Here is a 17,171-nt window from a genome sequence, read left to right as displayed (position 1 = left end):
GCAAAGAAAAGCCTTTTTTCTGTTAAGATGGCAATGGATTGCAGAGGCTCAATAAAAGTTCAAAAGCATTTATTTAGGTAAAAAGAATTCCATTTTAGATAGGAAAGGTTTAGGAGCTGTCTAGTTTCTAAGGTACGTAAGAAAGGTAAAAATAACAAACATCTAGTCACATCTTGCCAGGAGAGATAGCAAGATGCTGTTGTTAGCTTGGAAGACAAAGAGGAAGAGAGAGAACCAAAATGGTTCTGACCGCATGGTCCAGTTTATTGAGGGCCATAAAACATTCTGACCAATGGGAAGTTAGTGTCCCTGAAGATTCACACTTCTACTAACATCAAAGTAAGGGATGTGACGTAGACAGAATAGAAAGAGTGGAAACACAGTAAAGCCTATCTAGGCATGCTTTGGATACAGAGAAAGCATTCCCTCAATCTAATCCTATCATCTGTCTAGCTACATTCAGACTTGAGTAGTCCAGGGTGACTCCCAACATCTTGGAATCATGGACTCATAGTTAGGAGACACCACATGGGCCATCTAGTCCAATCCCTGCCCATGCAGGAAGGGCACAATCAAAACACCCTTGACAGATGGCCATCCAGCCTCTGTTTAAAAGCCTCCAAGGAAGGAGCTTCCACCAGATTCAGAGGCAAAGAGTGCCACTGTGCTGTCGAAGGCTTTTATGTCCGGAATCACTGGGTTGCTGTGAGTTTTCTAGGTTGCACGGCCATGTTCCAGCATTTTTCTCTCCTGAGGATTAGCCGACATTTGTGGCAGGCATCCTCAGAGGTTGTGAGGAAAGAAAGCTTCTGCAACATGGCACTACAGCTCAAAAGACAAACAGCAATTTATTATTGTCACGACCCAGGCTACAGAGCACCAATAACCATACGCAGAGGCCAGATTCTATCTAATATCTTTATTAAGGAAATATATAAAGTTAATAAAAGCAAATGTAAAAGTTAGTCCAGAAGCAGACCTTTCAGGAAAGGTCAAAATTAGTCCAAAGAAACAATGTCCAATATGAAATATTAAGGTCCAAAGTTGTAATCCAATAACCGAAACACTCACTTTGCCAGGCAAAGTGAGGGGAGATGACAAGGTCCTTTAGTCCATGAACTTGAGCAAGGCTAGGAATTAACTTGATACTTGAAAACAAGGCTTGAATCGTGGCACAAGGTAACAAGGAACAAGAACAAGATCCGTGGAATTACTTGGTAAAATCCGTGAAACAAGGCAAGGTTTAGTCCTGAAAGGCGAGGCAAGGTCCGTAGGTAAACAAGGCTGGGAAACAGGAGCGAAGGCTTGAAAACAAGAACAAGGCTTGAACAGGAACGAGGCTTGGATCGGAGCGCGCTGTCCAGACACAACTCGCTCCGGAGGCTGACGAATTGACTCCGCAAAGTTACTCCGCGGGTAAAACACCTATATAGAGTCTAACTTTCCCGCCGAGAGCAGTTCTCTGGGAACCAGAAACGAAAGCTAATCTCTGAGACCAGATGTTTGACTCCTTAAAGATTCTCATGGAAAGCAGACTTAATTGGCTAAATTCTTAGCAATTATTCTAGCACTCCTGCGCGAGGCCGCTTCCAAACCTCTCTGTTGTTTACAAAACTCATGGCGAGAAAACACAGGAGATGTAGCCTCAGTGTTTGTTTGACATACTTCTGGAACATAACCCTCTTGCAGGTGCAAGGTTCCCAGATCTGGCTGGGAAGAATCTGTCTGGGAAGAATCCAGTTCTGACTGGGAAGGTAAAAAACCCAAGTTTTCTTCTTCATCAGGCATCACAATGTCATGAGCAGGACTACAAGGCCCATGGGTCATCACACTATCCCCCTCCTCAAGCCCCCTCCCAAACTGGGACTCTCTCCCCGAGGCGTGAGGTCGTGGCTTGGCGGGATAGGTCTGATGAAAGCGACGGGTTAGATCAGGAGCATGGACTGTGGAGGCGTCTTCCCAAGAGCGTTCCTCAGGGCCAAAACCCACCCAGTCAATGAGATATTGCAGGCGGCGGCGGTGAAAGCGAGAATCCAAAATGTCCTGAACCTCGAACTCGTCCTCCCCATCCACCAAAATAGGGACGGGGGCCGGCCGGTCTACATCTGGCCGCACACCATCCGCCGGAAGAAGCAGGGAGCGGTGAAACACTGGGTGAATGCGCATTGAACGCGGAAGTTGGAGTTTGAAAGTCACGGGGTTTAATTGCGCCACCACTGGATAGGGGCCAATGAAACGGGCATCTAACTTCCGGCAAGGGCGATGGGAGGGCAAAAAGCGAGTGGACAGAAAAACCCGATCTCCTACCTTGATTTCGGGGCCCGGCTGGCGATGTTTGTCCGCGTGACGTTTATAGTCCTCCTTGGCTTGTTCCAGTTGCTGGAGCAAAAGTTGTTGCACCGCTGTGAGTTCCTGCAGCCAATCTTCTGCTGCGGGAACTTCTGAAGTTTCAATGACAGGGGGAAAGAAACGTGGATGGAAGCCGTAGTTTGCAAAGAACGGCGTTTCTTTTGTAGAAGCCTGGACTCCATTGTTGTAGGCAAACTCCGACAGTGGTAACAGAGAAGCCCAATTGTCCTGTTGGTAGTTTACATAACAGCGAAGATACTGCTCCAAAGTGGCATTGGTGCGCTCCGTTTGCCCATCCGTTTGGGGATGATGAGCTGAAGATAAACGAGAGTCTATGCCCAATAGTTTTTGTAGTGCCTTCCAGAAACGAGAGGTGAATTGGGATCCACGGTCTGTGACCAAACTCTTGGGCAATCCATGTAGTCTGAAAACATGTTGGAGGAATAAATCTGCAGTCTCTTGGGCCGTGGGAAGGCCTTCACAGGGAATGAAATGGGCTAACTTGGTGAAAAGGTCCACCACCACTAGGATCGTGGTGAATCCACAGGAAGGTGGTAAGTCAGTGATAAAATCCGCAGAAATTATTTCCCATGGGCGAGATGGGGTAGGAAGGGGGTGTAGAAGCCCTGAGGGCTTCTCCCTTCTTATCTTGGAGCGCTGGCATACTGGGCAGGTGTTGACATATTTTTCCACATCTTTGCGGATCTTGGGCCACCAGAAATCTCTTAGGATCAGATGCATGGTTTTAAATAGTCCGAAATGCCCTGCTGGTTTGCAGTCATGACACAGACGAAGTGCTTTTTCCCTGCCCGGTCCGGGTGGGATATAAACATGATTTCTATAGCAAAGCAGTCCATCTTTAAGCGAAAAGGGAAAATGCAGACCTTGACGAAGTTGGTCCTGCGCCCAGGCATCTGCTTGCTGACTAGCCCTGATTTCTTGAGCACAGATGGGTCCTGGAGTAGAGGGAGTTGAATCAATGGGAGTGGATTTGGTGTTCCCCACTGTGAGCGTGGCAAAGTTCTCGGGTTGTAGTAGTTGGGATTCAAAGGTCTCCTTGCGTCCTGCAGCGTATTCCGGTTTACGTGACAGGGCGTCTGCTTGCTTGGTTTGGGCTGGGGTCACATAATGAATCTGGAAGTTGAAACGTTCAAAGAATAAAGCCCAACGTTGCTGCCTCTGATTTAGCTTGCGGGCAGTTCTTAGATGTTCTAGATTCCGATGATCAGTGTGGACTTCAATGGGAAATTTGGCCCCTTCTAGCCAATGTCTCCAAGTTTCAAAAGCTGCTTTTATGGCTAATAGTTCTTTTTCCCAAATGGTATAGTTCCTCTCTGGTGCGGTTAGTTGACGAGAATAATAGGCACAAGGATGAAGGTGATCTCCCACCGGTTGTAGGAGCACAGCCCCAATTGCCACATCAGAGGCGTCCGCTTGCACCACAAAAAGGGTTTCAGGATCTGGATGCTGAAGGATTGGCTGGGATGTGAATAATTTCTTTAGTTGCTGGAACCCTTTCTCTGCTTGATCAGTCCAGCGGAAGGGCTGTTTTCCACGGATGCAGCTGGTGATTGGGTCAGACCAGCGGGCAAAATCTGGAATGAACTTGCGGTAATAGTTCGCGAACCCCAAGAATCGCTGCACCTCTTTCTTGTTGGTTGGCGCCCGCCATTCCAATACTGCTGAAACTTTTGTCGGGTCCATGGAGAGCCCTAGAGGCGAGATGCGGTACCCCAGGAAATCTACCTCTTGTAGATCAAAAGCGCATTTTTCCAGCTTGGCATAAAGTCCATGATCCCGCAATCGTTGTAACACCATTTTAATGTGGTTCTCATGTTCTGATTGTGATCTAGAAAACACCAAAAAATCGTCCAGGTAGATGATCAAGAACCGATCTAGATAGTCCTGAAAAATGTCATTGACAAAATGCTGGAACGTTGCGGGAGCTCCGCATAAACCATAATTCATAACTCGGGACTCGAATAATCCGAATTTAGTCTGGAAGGCGGTCTTCCACTCGTCCCCTTCTCTAATGCGAACTAGATTATAAGCCCCCCGTAGGTCCAGCTTGGTGTAGACCTTGGCTCCTCGAAGTCGGTCTAGTAGATCCGAGATTAAGGGCAGGGGATAGCTGTTCCGCTTAGTGATATTGTTCAATGCTCTATAGTCCACCACCAAGCGTAATTCCCCTGACTTCTTCTTCACAAACATCACTGGGGAGGCGGCTGGGGATTGAGAGGGTCTGATGAATCCCTTGCGAAGGTTTGTCTCTATGAATTCCCTGAGAGCTTCTTGCTCTGGTTCAGTCAGGGAGTAGAGATGCCCTCGCGGGATCGGGGCCCCCTCCACCAAGTCAATGGCACAGTCATAAGGTCTATGTGGGGGTAATTTTTCGGCTTCTTTTTCATTGAATACATCCCAATACTCGGAGTACTTCTTTGGCAAGGTGATAATGGGCTCGGTGTCTGTGGCATGGCAGACCTTGGCTACGAGGCAATGGTTTTGGCAGTACTTTGAAGCAAACTGCAGTTCTCTGTTGGACCAGGAGATGCTTGGGTCGTGAAGTGTCAGCCATGGAATCCCCAAAATCACAGGGAAATGGGGAACCTCAGTAACAAAGAAGGAAATCTCTTCCATATGTTCCCTTATCCACATCCTGGTGGGTTCCGACCACTGGCTTACGGGGCCCGTCTTGAGAGGGCGGCCATCGATGGCTTGCACCACACGGGCATTCTTGAAGTCATGATATTGTAATCCCAGAGAGTCGGCATACTCTCTATCAATGAAATTGTTGGTAGCTCCTGAGTCTATCATGGCGTGGATCATGACGGGTCCCTTTTTTGCTGACCATAAGGTGACCACTAGAAGGAACAGGACCCCGGTTGGCGGCTCTTGAATGGGTTTCTTGACCGGGTTGGCGAGCCTCTCTACGCCCGGTCGTTGGCTTCCCCCGCCGGCTGTGTGCCAGCCGCCTCAGACGCCTTCGTCTCCGTGGAGGACGCCGCCGCAAGACGGGCGGCGGGCTTCCCTTTGGCTGGGCACTCTCTGGCGAAGTGGCCCCCATTTCCGCAATACCAACAGAGATTTAGGCGTTGGCGGCGGGCCTTCTCGGCGGCATCTAATCTGGGACGCACATTGCCCAACTGCATCGGCACCTCCTCGCTCCCTCTGGGGTATGGGGATGGTGGTGGGGGTCTCCACACTGGACGCGGCTGAACGCTGGCGGGAGCGGGGGGTTTTGCCCCAGCTCTACCGCTCTGGCCTTGTACCCACTGTTTCCTGTTGGCAATCATGACTTCAGCCCGTAAACATTGATCGATGAGTGCTTCAAGCGTTTGGGGAGGATCCACCTTGGAGATTTCCTCCAGCATTTCAATGTTGAGACCCTCCCGAAATTGTCCTCTGAGGGCAACATCGTTCCAGCCGGTGTTGTGGGCCAGCACTCGGAACTCGGCTATGTACTGAGACATGGGTCTGTCTCCTTGGAAGAGGCGGCGGAGTTTGTGACCGGCTGCCTCCAAATTGTCCTCGATTCCCCAAGTCTCCTTAAGGTGGTCCAAGAAGCGTTGCGCTGATCTTAGGTGTGGAGAGGCTTGGTCGAACAGTGCCGTCGCCCAGTTGGCCGCTGGCCCGTCTAGAAGACTGTAAACCCACGCCACCTTGATGTCTTCTTGGGGAAACTCGGCAGCACGGGCCTCTAGATAAGCTTGGCATTGGCGACGGAAAACATGAACCTTAGAAGCTTCTCCAGTAAACTTGGTTGGCAACGCCATGGCCGGAAGACGGATTCCGCGTTCCTTCAAACCCTTTATTTCCCCATCCTGTGCATTGAGCTTATCACGGATTCGGTCCACCTCATCCTTGTCGATGGTGTAGGTAATCGGCTGGCCGCCCGGTCCAGGTCCGGCTCCGGTAGACATTCTGGCCGAGGTTAATTGGTGCTTAGGGTGGCGGAGTCAAACTGTCACGACCCAGGCTACAGAGCACCAATAACCATACGCAGAGGCCAGATTCTATCTAATATCTTTATTAAGGAAATATATAAAGTTAATAAAGGCAAATGTAAAAGTTAGTCCAGAAGCAGACCTTTCAGGAAAGGTCAAAATTAGTCCAAAGAAACAATGTCCAATATGAAATATTAAGGTCCAAAGTTGTAATCCAATAACCGAAACACTCACTTTGCCAGGCAAAGTGAGGGGAGATGACAAGGTCCTTTAGTCCATGAACTTGAGCAAGGCTAGGAATTAACTTGATACTTGAAAACAAGGCTTGAATCGTGGCACAAGGTAACAAGGAACAAGAACAAGATCCGTGGAATTACTTGGTAAAATCCGTGAAACAAGGCAAGGTTTAGTCCTGAAAGGCGAGGCAAGGTCCGTAGGTAAACAAGGCTGGGAAACAGGAGCGAAGGCTTGAAAACAAGAACAAGGCTTGAACAGGAACGAGGCTTGGATCGGAGCGCGCTGTCCAGACACAACTCGCTCCGGAGGCTGACGAATTGACTCCGCAAAGTTACTCCGCGGGTAAAACACCTATATAGAGTCTAACTTTCCCGCCGAGAGCAGTTCTCTGGGAACCAGAAACGAAAGCTAATCTCTGAGACCAGATGTTTGACTCCTTAAAGATTCTCATGGAAAGCAGACTTAATTGGCTAAATTCTTAGCAATTATTCTAGCACTCCTGCGCGAGGCCGCTTCCAAACCTCTCTGTTGTTTACAAAACTCATGGCGAGAAAACACAGGAGATGTAGCCTCAGTGTTTGTTTGACATACTTCTGGAACATAACCCTCTTGCAGGTGCAAGGTTCCCAGATCTGGCTGGGAAGAATCTGTCTGGGAAGAATCCAGTTCTGACTGGGAAGGTAAAAAACCCAAGTTTTCTTCTTCATCAGGCATCACAATGTCATGAGCAGGACTACAAGGCCCATGGGTCATCACAATTATTTATTTATTTACAGCATTTATATTCCGCCCTTCTTTCTCACCCTGAAGGGGACTCAGGGCAGATCACATTACACATATAGGCAAACATTCAATGCCTTTTAACATAGAACAAAGACAAGACAAACATAGGCTCCGAGCGGGCCTCAAACTCATGACCTCCTGGTCAGAGTGATTCATTGCAGTTAATTGCAGCTGGCTTGCTCTGCAGCCTGCGCCACAGCCCGGGCCTAGTAATTCTGGCCATAAAAGCCTTTGACAATATATCTAGAATAATGTCCAGGGTGGGAGAACGAACACTTGTCTGTTTGAAGCAAGTTGAATGTTGCAACTAGCCATCTTGGTTATTTATTTATTTATTTATTTAGCATTAAGTAGCCTTGTAGCTGCAAAGCTTGGCTGTTGCTGCCTGGAGCCATCCTCTGTTTGGGAGGTGTTTGCTGGCCCTGATTGTTTCCTGTCTGTAATTCCTCTGTTTTCAGAGTGTTCCTCTTTATTTACTGTTCTGATTTTAGAGGTTTTTTTTAAAAAAAAAATACTGGTAGCCAGATTGTGTTCATTTCCATGGTTTCCTCCTTTCTGTTGAAATTGTCCACATGCTTCTTGTGGATTCCAATGGCTTCTCTGTGCAGTTTCCGCAAAGTGTTCCATGTAGAAATTTGCTATGAGCAGGCTGAGAGGGCTCTCCATGGCTACTCCATCTTTCTGTTCATAGAATTCATTATCCCACTGGAAGTAATTTGTGGTGAGGCAATAGTAAAACAGGGCTGTGATGTCTTCTGGGAAATTCCTGTTGATGAGTGAAATGGTGTCTGCCAGAGGGACCACATCGAATCTATATTGCGCTCACCACACACTACATTAAGGACTCAGCCCACCTCAACGAGAAAATCAGCAATCTCAAACTGAATGGTAAACTGATCAGCTTCCACAGATATATATATATTTATACACTCCACTTGCCTCATTACCTCTGAACAAACCTCTGAAGGTGCCAACCACAGATGCAGGTGGAACATCAGGAGAGAACGCTACTCAAACATGGCCACACACCTGAAAAATTCACAGCAACCCAGAGAGTTCCACTATTGAACAGCTCGTATGGTCAGGAAGTTCTTTCTAATATTCCGATGGAATCTCCTTTCCTGTAATTTGAACCCATGGCTCCAAGTCTCCAGGGCAAAAGTAAACAAGCTTGCTCCCTCCTCCCTATGACTTCCCCTCACATATTTGTACATGGCTATCATGTCTCCTCTCAGCCTTCTCTTCTGCAAGCTGAACATGCCCAGCTCTTTAAGCCGCTCCTCATAGAGCTTGTTCTCCAGACCCTTGATCCTTTGAGTTGCCCTCCTCTGGACACTTTCCAGCTTAGAGTCAACATCTCCCTTCAATTGCACTGTCCAGTGTGATCAACATTATTAACATTCTATTAATTTCTCCTTCAGTCGTTCTCCAGTACACCTGTATTCTATCACATTCCCATATCATGTGATTGAGCACACCTCTTTGTTTACAATCACGCCAACACCTGTCCTTAACCCCAATAAAAGTGTGAAAGTTGTGCAGGAGTCCTGTACCATTTTTGTAGCATTTTCATTCTTACTTTCCTTAGTCTATATATATAAAAGAGTGATGGCATCATGGCAACCCACAAAACAACAAAACTACAGGCCCCCCAACCTCAAAATTTGACAACACAACCCATCATCCACGCCTCTAGGTTGATACAACAAAAAGAAAAGAAAAATAAAGTCCTAATTAGAGAGAGAGGAATAATTGCTTTTATCCAATTGCTGCCAGTTAGAAGGCTAAGCTCCTCCAACTTGGTCTCCTAGCAACCCAATAAAAAATAATAAAAAACACTAAAAAAATTGATACAATAAAATACTATAATAACAGAAAATAACTAAAAATAATACAAGAAAATAATAAAATATAATAAATAAAAATATAACTTACAATAAAATTAATTTTAAAATGCAAATAACATCAAATAAAAATTACACAACAATTTTTAACCAATACCACCACCACTTTGCCACAGCAACGCGTGGCCGGGCACAGCTAGTACATTATATTTTTCTTTTGTGATATTACTTATTCTCCTTTTGATGTATTCCTTTCAATTTCCACCTCCATTATCCACGTTTGAAATATTTCCTCTATTATTTCTTCTTTTACCGTTGTAGTTTGTTCATATAAATCTCCTGCAGAAGCCTTTTCATGCAGGGAAGCTTTTGATAACTCAAGGTATCTAAGTGGACATTCCTCTTAGTTGTTTCCAAATTGTGGTGACCCTACCAAAGGGGTTCCTGGGGCTGAGAGTATGTGACTTACCCAGCGACACCCAGTAGGTTTTCATGGCTGGGTGGGAATTTGAACCCTGTTCTCCAACAGTGATAGTCCAAGACCAAACCATTAAAACACATTGGCTCCATAATAGATGCTTGTTTTGGAAAATGGAAATCTCCATAATCGTTTGCTCTTTGGAAAGGGATGACCTTGTTAGAAGTCATAATCTTTTGAAAATTATGTCATAACCCCTTGGCGAAAAGCATTAAAGTCACAACATTTTGGGGAAATGGCATTTATGCAAGGCAATTAGGTTTCTCAGTTGTTAAACTGATGTACAACCTGAGGATCACAACCAGACACAGTGAAGACATCTGCCCTTGCGCTTTGCTACACTGTTGCTGAATACGCATGCCCAATGTGGAATATATCTCACCAGTGAATGTGGCTCTTAATGAGCCATGCTGCATTAACAAAGGATGTCCACACTCTACACTAGTGGAGATATTATACTGTTTAGCCGGTATTGCACGACCTAACATCCATTGGGAAGTAGCAGAAAGGAATGAAAGGACCAAGGCAGTGACATCTCCAGCCCATCCTCTGTCTTGATATCAGCCAGCATGTCAATGCCTTAAATCAAGAAATAGCTTTCTAAGATCTACAGAGATAGTCGCAGGAACACCTCAGCAAGCAAGAGTCCAAAAGTGGCAGGCTAAAACCCAGAACTTCAATCCATGGCTGATACCGGATGAAAGACTCCCCCCTGGGCACACAGAAGGCTGGGCGACTTGGAAGGCGCTGAACAGACTGCGCTCTGGCACCACGAGATGCAAAGCCAACCTTAAGAAAAGGGGCCACAAAGTGGAGCCCACAACATGCGAGTGTGAAGAAGAGCAAACTACTGACACTTACTACAATGTAGTCTGAGCCCTGCCACATGCACATTGGAGGACCTTCTTATAGCAACACCAGAGGCACTCCAAGTGGCCAGCTTCTGGTTAAAGGACATTTAGTATACTGCCAAGTTTTTAACTTTGTTTGTGTTTTTAATACATTATAACTGTACCCTCAATTCACTTCGACATACTGAGATATGTCTTTGAACTATTAGGGACAAAGATAATATGCCAATGAACTATATATAGCTTTGCCCGGCCACGTGTTGCTGTGGAATAGCAGTGAATAGCCTTGCAGTCTCAAAGCCTGGCCGTCTTCTGGAGTAGCTGGAGCTTTTTGTTGTATGAACGTAGAGGCATGGATGAGGGGTTGTGCTGCCAAGTTTAGTGTTTCTGGGATGTATAGTCTTGTTGTTTTGTCCTAGGCCGAAATTTCATTACCCCTTTATATATATAGATACTAGCTGTGCCCGGCCACGCGTTGCTGTAGCAAAGTCTGGTGGTATGGGAAATAAAGTATTGAGGAATTGGTGGTCGTTAAGGTAAAGGGTAAAGGTTTTCCCCTGACGTTAAGTCCAGTCATGTATGATTCTGGGGGTTGGTGCTCATCTCCATTTCTAAGCTGAAGAGCCGGCATTGTCCGTAGACTCCTCCAAGGTCATGTGGGATGACTGCATGGAGCAGCGTTACCTTCCCGCCGGAGCAGTACCTATTGATGCACTCACATTTGCATGTTTTCAAACTTCTGGGTTGGCAGAAGCTGGGGCTAACAGTGGAGGCTCTCTCCGCGCCCCCAATTCAAACCTGCGGCCTTTCGGTCCAGAAGTTCAGCAGCTCAGCGCTTTAACACGCTGCGCCATCAGGGGATATTATTTCCTAAAGGTTGTGAATATACAATATTTCTGATTGGTTTTTTTGTCTGTTGGAGGCAAGTATGAATGCTGCAATTAGGAAAAATGATTAGGATGTAATGGCCTTGCAGCTTTAAAGCCTGACTGTTTCCTCCCTGAGTGAATTTTTTGTTGGGAGGTGTTAGCTGGCCCTGATTGTTTCCTGTGTGGAATACCCTTGTTTTCAGAGTGGTGTTGTTTGCGATATTTTATGTGCTTCTACTGTCTGTGGCCCTGAGAAAACAGGATTTGCCAGACTTTGATGATGGGAATACTTTGTTGGGAGGTGTTAGCTGGCCCTGATTGTTTCCTGTGTGGAATTCCTCTGTTTATTTACTGTCCTGGTTTTAGAGATTATATTGTTCTGCATTATTCTATCCCAGTAATTATTTCATATTAAAGAAGAATCTCACTTATCCAACATTCGCTTATACAATGTTCTGGATTATCCAACGCAGTCTGCCTTTTCATAATCAATGCTTTTGTAGTCAGTGTTTTAAATTCATTGTGATATTTTAGTGGTAAATTTGTAAATACAGTACAGTAGAGTCTCACTTATCCAACATAAACGGGCCGGCAGAACGTTGGATAAGCGAATATGTTGGATAATGAGGAATTAAGGATAACCCTATTAAACATCAAATTAAGTTATGATTTTACAAATTAAGCACCAAAACATCATGTTAGACAACAAATTTGTCAGAAAAAGTAGTTCAGTAAACAGTAATGCTATATAGTAATTACTGTATTTCTGAATTTAGCACCAAAATATAACGATATATTGAAAGCATTGACTACAAAAATGCGTTGGATAATCCAGAACGTTGGATAAGTGAGTGTTGGATAAGTGAGACTCTACTGTAAATACTACATAGCATTACTGCGCATGGAACTACTTTTTCTGTCAAATTTGTTGTACAATATGATGTTTTGGTGCTAATGATGTTTTGGTACCTAATTTGATGTTTAATTGGCTTTTCCTGAATCCCTTCTTATTATCCAACATATTCACTTATCCTGCCGGCCTGTTTACGTTGGATAAGTGAGACTCTACTGTATATTTCTAATCTTATATTATCTGCTCAGAACTGGATTATATGAGGCCCCTTCTTCACAGCTGTATAAAATGCACACTGAAGTGGATTATAGGGCAGTGTGGAGTCAAGATAATCCAGTGCAAAGCAGATAATATAAGATTATAAATGGGTTATATAGCTGTGTGGAAGGGCCTTGAGTCTACACTGCCATATAATCCAGTGCAAATTAGATAATCTGTGGAAGAAGTCTAAGTGAGGCCTAAATCTGCCTGTCCCCTAACTGAAACCTGGCTGTCCCTTGGTTGCTAGGCAACCAAGTGGGCAGAGATTAGCCCTCTAAACTGGCAGCAATTGGATAAAAAAAATTATTGCTCTCCCTCTAATTAGGACTTTATTTTTCTTTTCTTTTTGTTGTATCAACCTTGAGGAATGGATGATGGGTTGTGTTGTCAAATTTTGAGGTTGGGGGGCCTGTACTTTTGTTGTTTTGTGAATTGCCGTGATGCCATCACTCTTTTATATATATACTAGCTGTGCCCGGCCACGCGTTGCTGTGGCTTTTTTTTAGTGATGTTGGTCAATCTACATTGGGTTTTATTTTTGTTGTGACCGTCAACAAAAATTATACAGTATTATTTATTCATTTATTACATTAAAGACATATGATAGGATATTACGCTATAACATATACGACTATTTCACAATATTAGTAGTAATATATATATATATATATTGTTTTGTTTTGTTATTAGTATTATATTGTAGTGTATTATAATATTATTAGCAGTATTATATGTATATACAATGTATTGTATTATATATGTATTGTATTATTATATATATTAATATATTGCAAATTGGCCCCAGAGTACGGAATGGCCTTGTAGTTTCAAAGCTTGGGTGGTTCCGTGTGTTAGAGGGGGGGAATGCTTTGTTGGGAGGTGCTAGGTGGTCCTGATTGTTTCCTGGATGGAATTTGTGTGTTTTCAGACTGTTGTTGTTTATTTACTGTGCTGAGATGAGAGAGTGATGAGTACGGAATGGCCTTGTAGTTTCAAAGTGTGGGTGGTTTCCTGTGTGAAGGGGGGAATCCTTTGGTGGGAGGTGTTAGATGGCCCTGATTGTTTCCTGGATGGAATAGCTGTGTTTTTAGAGTGTTGATCTTTATTTACTGTCCTGAGATGATATTGTTGTGTATTATTGTACCACAGTAATTATTTCATATTACAGTAGAATCTCACCCAACATTCGTTTATGCAATGTTCTGGATTATGCAATGGAGTCTGCCTTTTAATAGTCAATGTTTTTGGAGTGAGTGTTTTTAATGTATTGTGATATTTTGGTGGTAAATTTGCAAATACAGTAATTACTACATAGCATTACTGCGCATGGAACTACTTTTTGTGTCAAATTTGTTGTATAACATGATGTTTTGGTGTTTAATTTGTATAATGATGACCTAATTCGATGTGTAATTGGTTTTCCTGAATCCCTTCTTATTATCCAACATATTTATTTATGCAACGTTCTGCCGGCTTGTTTATGTTGGATAAGTGAGATTCTAGTGTATATTTATAATGTGATATTATTTGTTTAGAAGTGGATTATATGAGGCGCCTTCTGTTATAACAATAATAATTATTATAGTCTTGAATGATTATCATTGTGATAAAAATAATAACTACTTATTATTAGTTGTTATTATATTGTTGAATGATTATCAATGTTATAATAATAATTATTAATTTGTGAATGATTATTACTATAATAATAATAATAATTTTCTATTATTACGATTTGTTAATACATTGTTGAATGATTGTCAGTGTTATAATAATAAGAACTGACTATTATTATGAATTATTATGTTCTCGAATGATTATCAGTATTATACTAATAATAAATTAGTATTATTATTGGTGATTATGACATTCTTAACTGATGATCAGTTATTATATTAATAATTATTACAGGGAAGGGAAAGGTGAGGGCGATAGGGTTTGAGAGGGGAAAAAGGGGGGCTTCTGAGGCATTGGAGGGGTTGTAATTTGTGGGTGAGAACAACAACAACAATAACAACAACAGAAAAGGGGGAAGCTCAGCCTGGGCCAACTTGGGCCTTCCCTTGACTTGTTTTGGGCACCAACTTCCACCCTTCCTGGCCTGAGGCTCTTTCCTTTTCCCCATCAGCCGTTTAACCGGGTGAGGGGGAAAAGGAAGGGCCCTGAGGCCGGGAAGGGCGGGGGTTGGCGCCCCAAACCACTCGAGGGGAGGTCCAGGCCTGCTCGAGGGCCGTGCCCTCCTCTTCCCCCCTCACCTTGAAGAGCTTGAAGACCTCCGAGGAGAAGAACCGAGAAGGGAGGAGGAGGAGAGAGGGTGAGGCGGGGGGGGGGGGGGCTCCGCGGGGCCTTCCTCGCATTGGGGGGAGGGGAGAGGGGCGGGAGGAGGGGGCCTGGACGGCAACCGGGGCCCTCCATGGGCCCTGAGGGGGGAGGACATTGAGGGGGAGAGGGCAGAGAGCGACGTGAGGCCCGCACGCCTCCCAGCGCGGCCTCCTCCATCCCGCGCCCACCAAGGAATCGGCCTTCCTGCCTTCCTTCCTTCAGCTCTGAGGCGAGGTGTGTGTGTGCGCGCGCGGGAAGGGATGGGGGGGTGCGCGCAGGCGCACATCGCCTGTTGCAGTTTTTGGCTGTTTGTGGCCCTGTGATTGTGTTTGTCATATAAATCTTACTGGAGCCGCGCGAGCGCCATAAAGGTTTGAAGCATGGTGTTTTTGCGCATGCGTACTTAGTTTTGGCATTTTTTGGTGTTGTGATAGTGTTTTATGTGTAAATTTGTTGTATCTTACTGGAGGCGGGGATGATGGATTGCGTTGCCAATTTTCGAGTTTGGGGGGGCTGTAGATTTGTTGTTTTGTCCATCGCCGTGATGCCATCACTCTTTTATATATATATATATATATATATATATATATATATATATATACACAGCAGAGTTTCAGAAGTGTTATTTTAAAATATATTTGTTTTTAAATCATGCTCTCAGGAGACAAAAATGAGTAGACTTCTTTAAAGACGACATAGTTGGTTTACTCACAAACTTCATGTATTTAACATACAGGTACTTTGCGTATCAATCCAGTTACAAAAAGAATTTGAAGTACCGTAGTTTCTCTGTGTAGATCTTTCTTATAAACAGCAGTCCATAGTCTAAAGCTTCTCTCAGTTTTGAGAGTCTAATAGAGTCTCAGTCTAGTCCATTGAAAATCTGTAAGTATACTGTTTCTAAAATGGAGTCTGAGTCCTGAACAAGTCCAGTTCTGATCACATGGTCTGCGGCCCCTCCCACAACAAAGAGTTAAAGAAAAACTGGAAACCAATACACACATATATGATACAGTAAGCAATCTGAATTATATACATAATGCATTGTACTTTCTAAGGGTTTTTAAGGATTATATCTAGGATTATGGTTAACCAACAAAAATAACAACTTATTTCAAAATAATTAAGAAAAAACGTGGAAAGAGATTAAAGAAAAACTGGAAAGATGGCTAGCTGAGATGGATCAATAAAAGGGTTTTCCTCTGATGTTAAATCTAGTTGTGTCCAACTCTGGGGATTGGTGCTCATCTCCATTTCTAAGCCGAAGAGCCGGCGTTGTCTGCAGACGTCTCCAAGACCACGGGGCACTGTTACTTTCCCTCTGGAGCGGTACCTATTGATCTCCTCACATTTGCATGTTTTCGAATTGCTAGGTTGGTAGAAGCTGGGTCGAACAGCGGGAGCTCACCCCACTCCCTGATTTGAACCTCCGACCTTTCAGTCAGCAAGTTCAGCAGCTTATTTATTTATTTATTTACAGTATTTATATTCCGCCCTTCTCACCCCGAAGGGGATTCAGGGCTGATTACAATGAACACATATATGGCAAACATTCAATGCCAACAGACAAACAACATACATTAGACAGAGGCATTTTTAACATTTTTCCAGCTTCACGATTCCGGCCACAGGGGGAGCTGTTGCTTCACTGTCCACTAGTGGCTGTACTTCCTCATTCCATTCCTCGTGTTTTGCTGGCAGTTTTATGATGTTATAAATTAGTTAAATTAGCATCTCGCATAAAGCGTACCTAAATTTCCCTAACTGACAGATGCAACTGTCTTTCGGGGCTGCATAGGTCAACAGCAAGCCGGGCTATTTATGGTCAGGGGCTTAAACCGACCCGGGCTTTGAACTCATGACTTCTCGGTCAGTAGTGATTTATTGCAGCTGGTTACTAGCCAGCTGCGCCACAGCTGGGTTAACCTGCTGCACTATTGGGGGCTCCATTCCACCATGAGGCCATAAGATGCTTTTATTTCCCTGGCAAAATCTGCAAAAGGTTAGAAGACACTGCGGACATTCTAAAACAAGCACCAAAAAAAAAAGGAAAAGAAATTACACCTAAAAAGGAGGGAAATAGTGTGGATACCACATCATATTAGCTGGTGAGACATCGACAATTCCACAATGCCAGTACTATTCCTTAATGTGTGTCAAAAGAAGACCAAAGATACCTTGAATCAACTGTTTTACACTGAACACAAGGCAGTCTTCAGTCCAGATGTGTTTTCTTGTGAGTGATAATAAATTAAACCTTTGGACACCCAAAGTGGGTTTCTGTTTGGACAAATCATAATTTCTTGGTAGTCATAGTTACCTATTTTATGTAAGCTTTCCTTTTTAATTGAAGGTGAAAGGAACACCTTTCAGAGTGTAA

Source organism: Anolis carolinensis, chromosome 2 (genome assembly GCF_035594765.1).
Source record: "Anolis carolinensis isolate JA03-04 chromosome 2, rAnoCar3.1.pri, whole genome shotgun sequence".
Classification (NCBI taxonomy): Eukaryota; Metazoa; Chordata; class Lepidosauria; order Squamata; family Dactyloidae; genus Anolis; species Anolis carolinensis.
The sequence above is the reverse complement of the archived record's forward strand: the minus strand, read 5'-3'. Positions refer to the sequence as shown.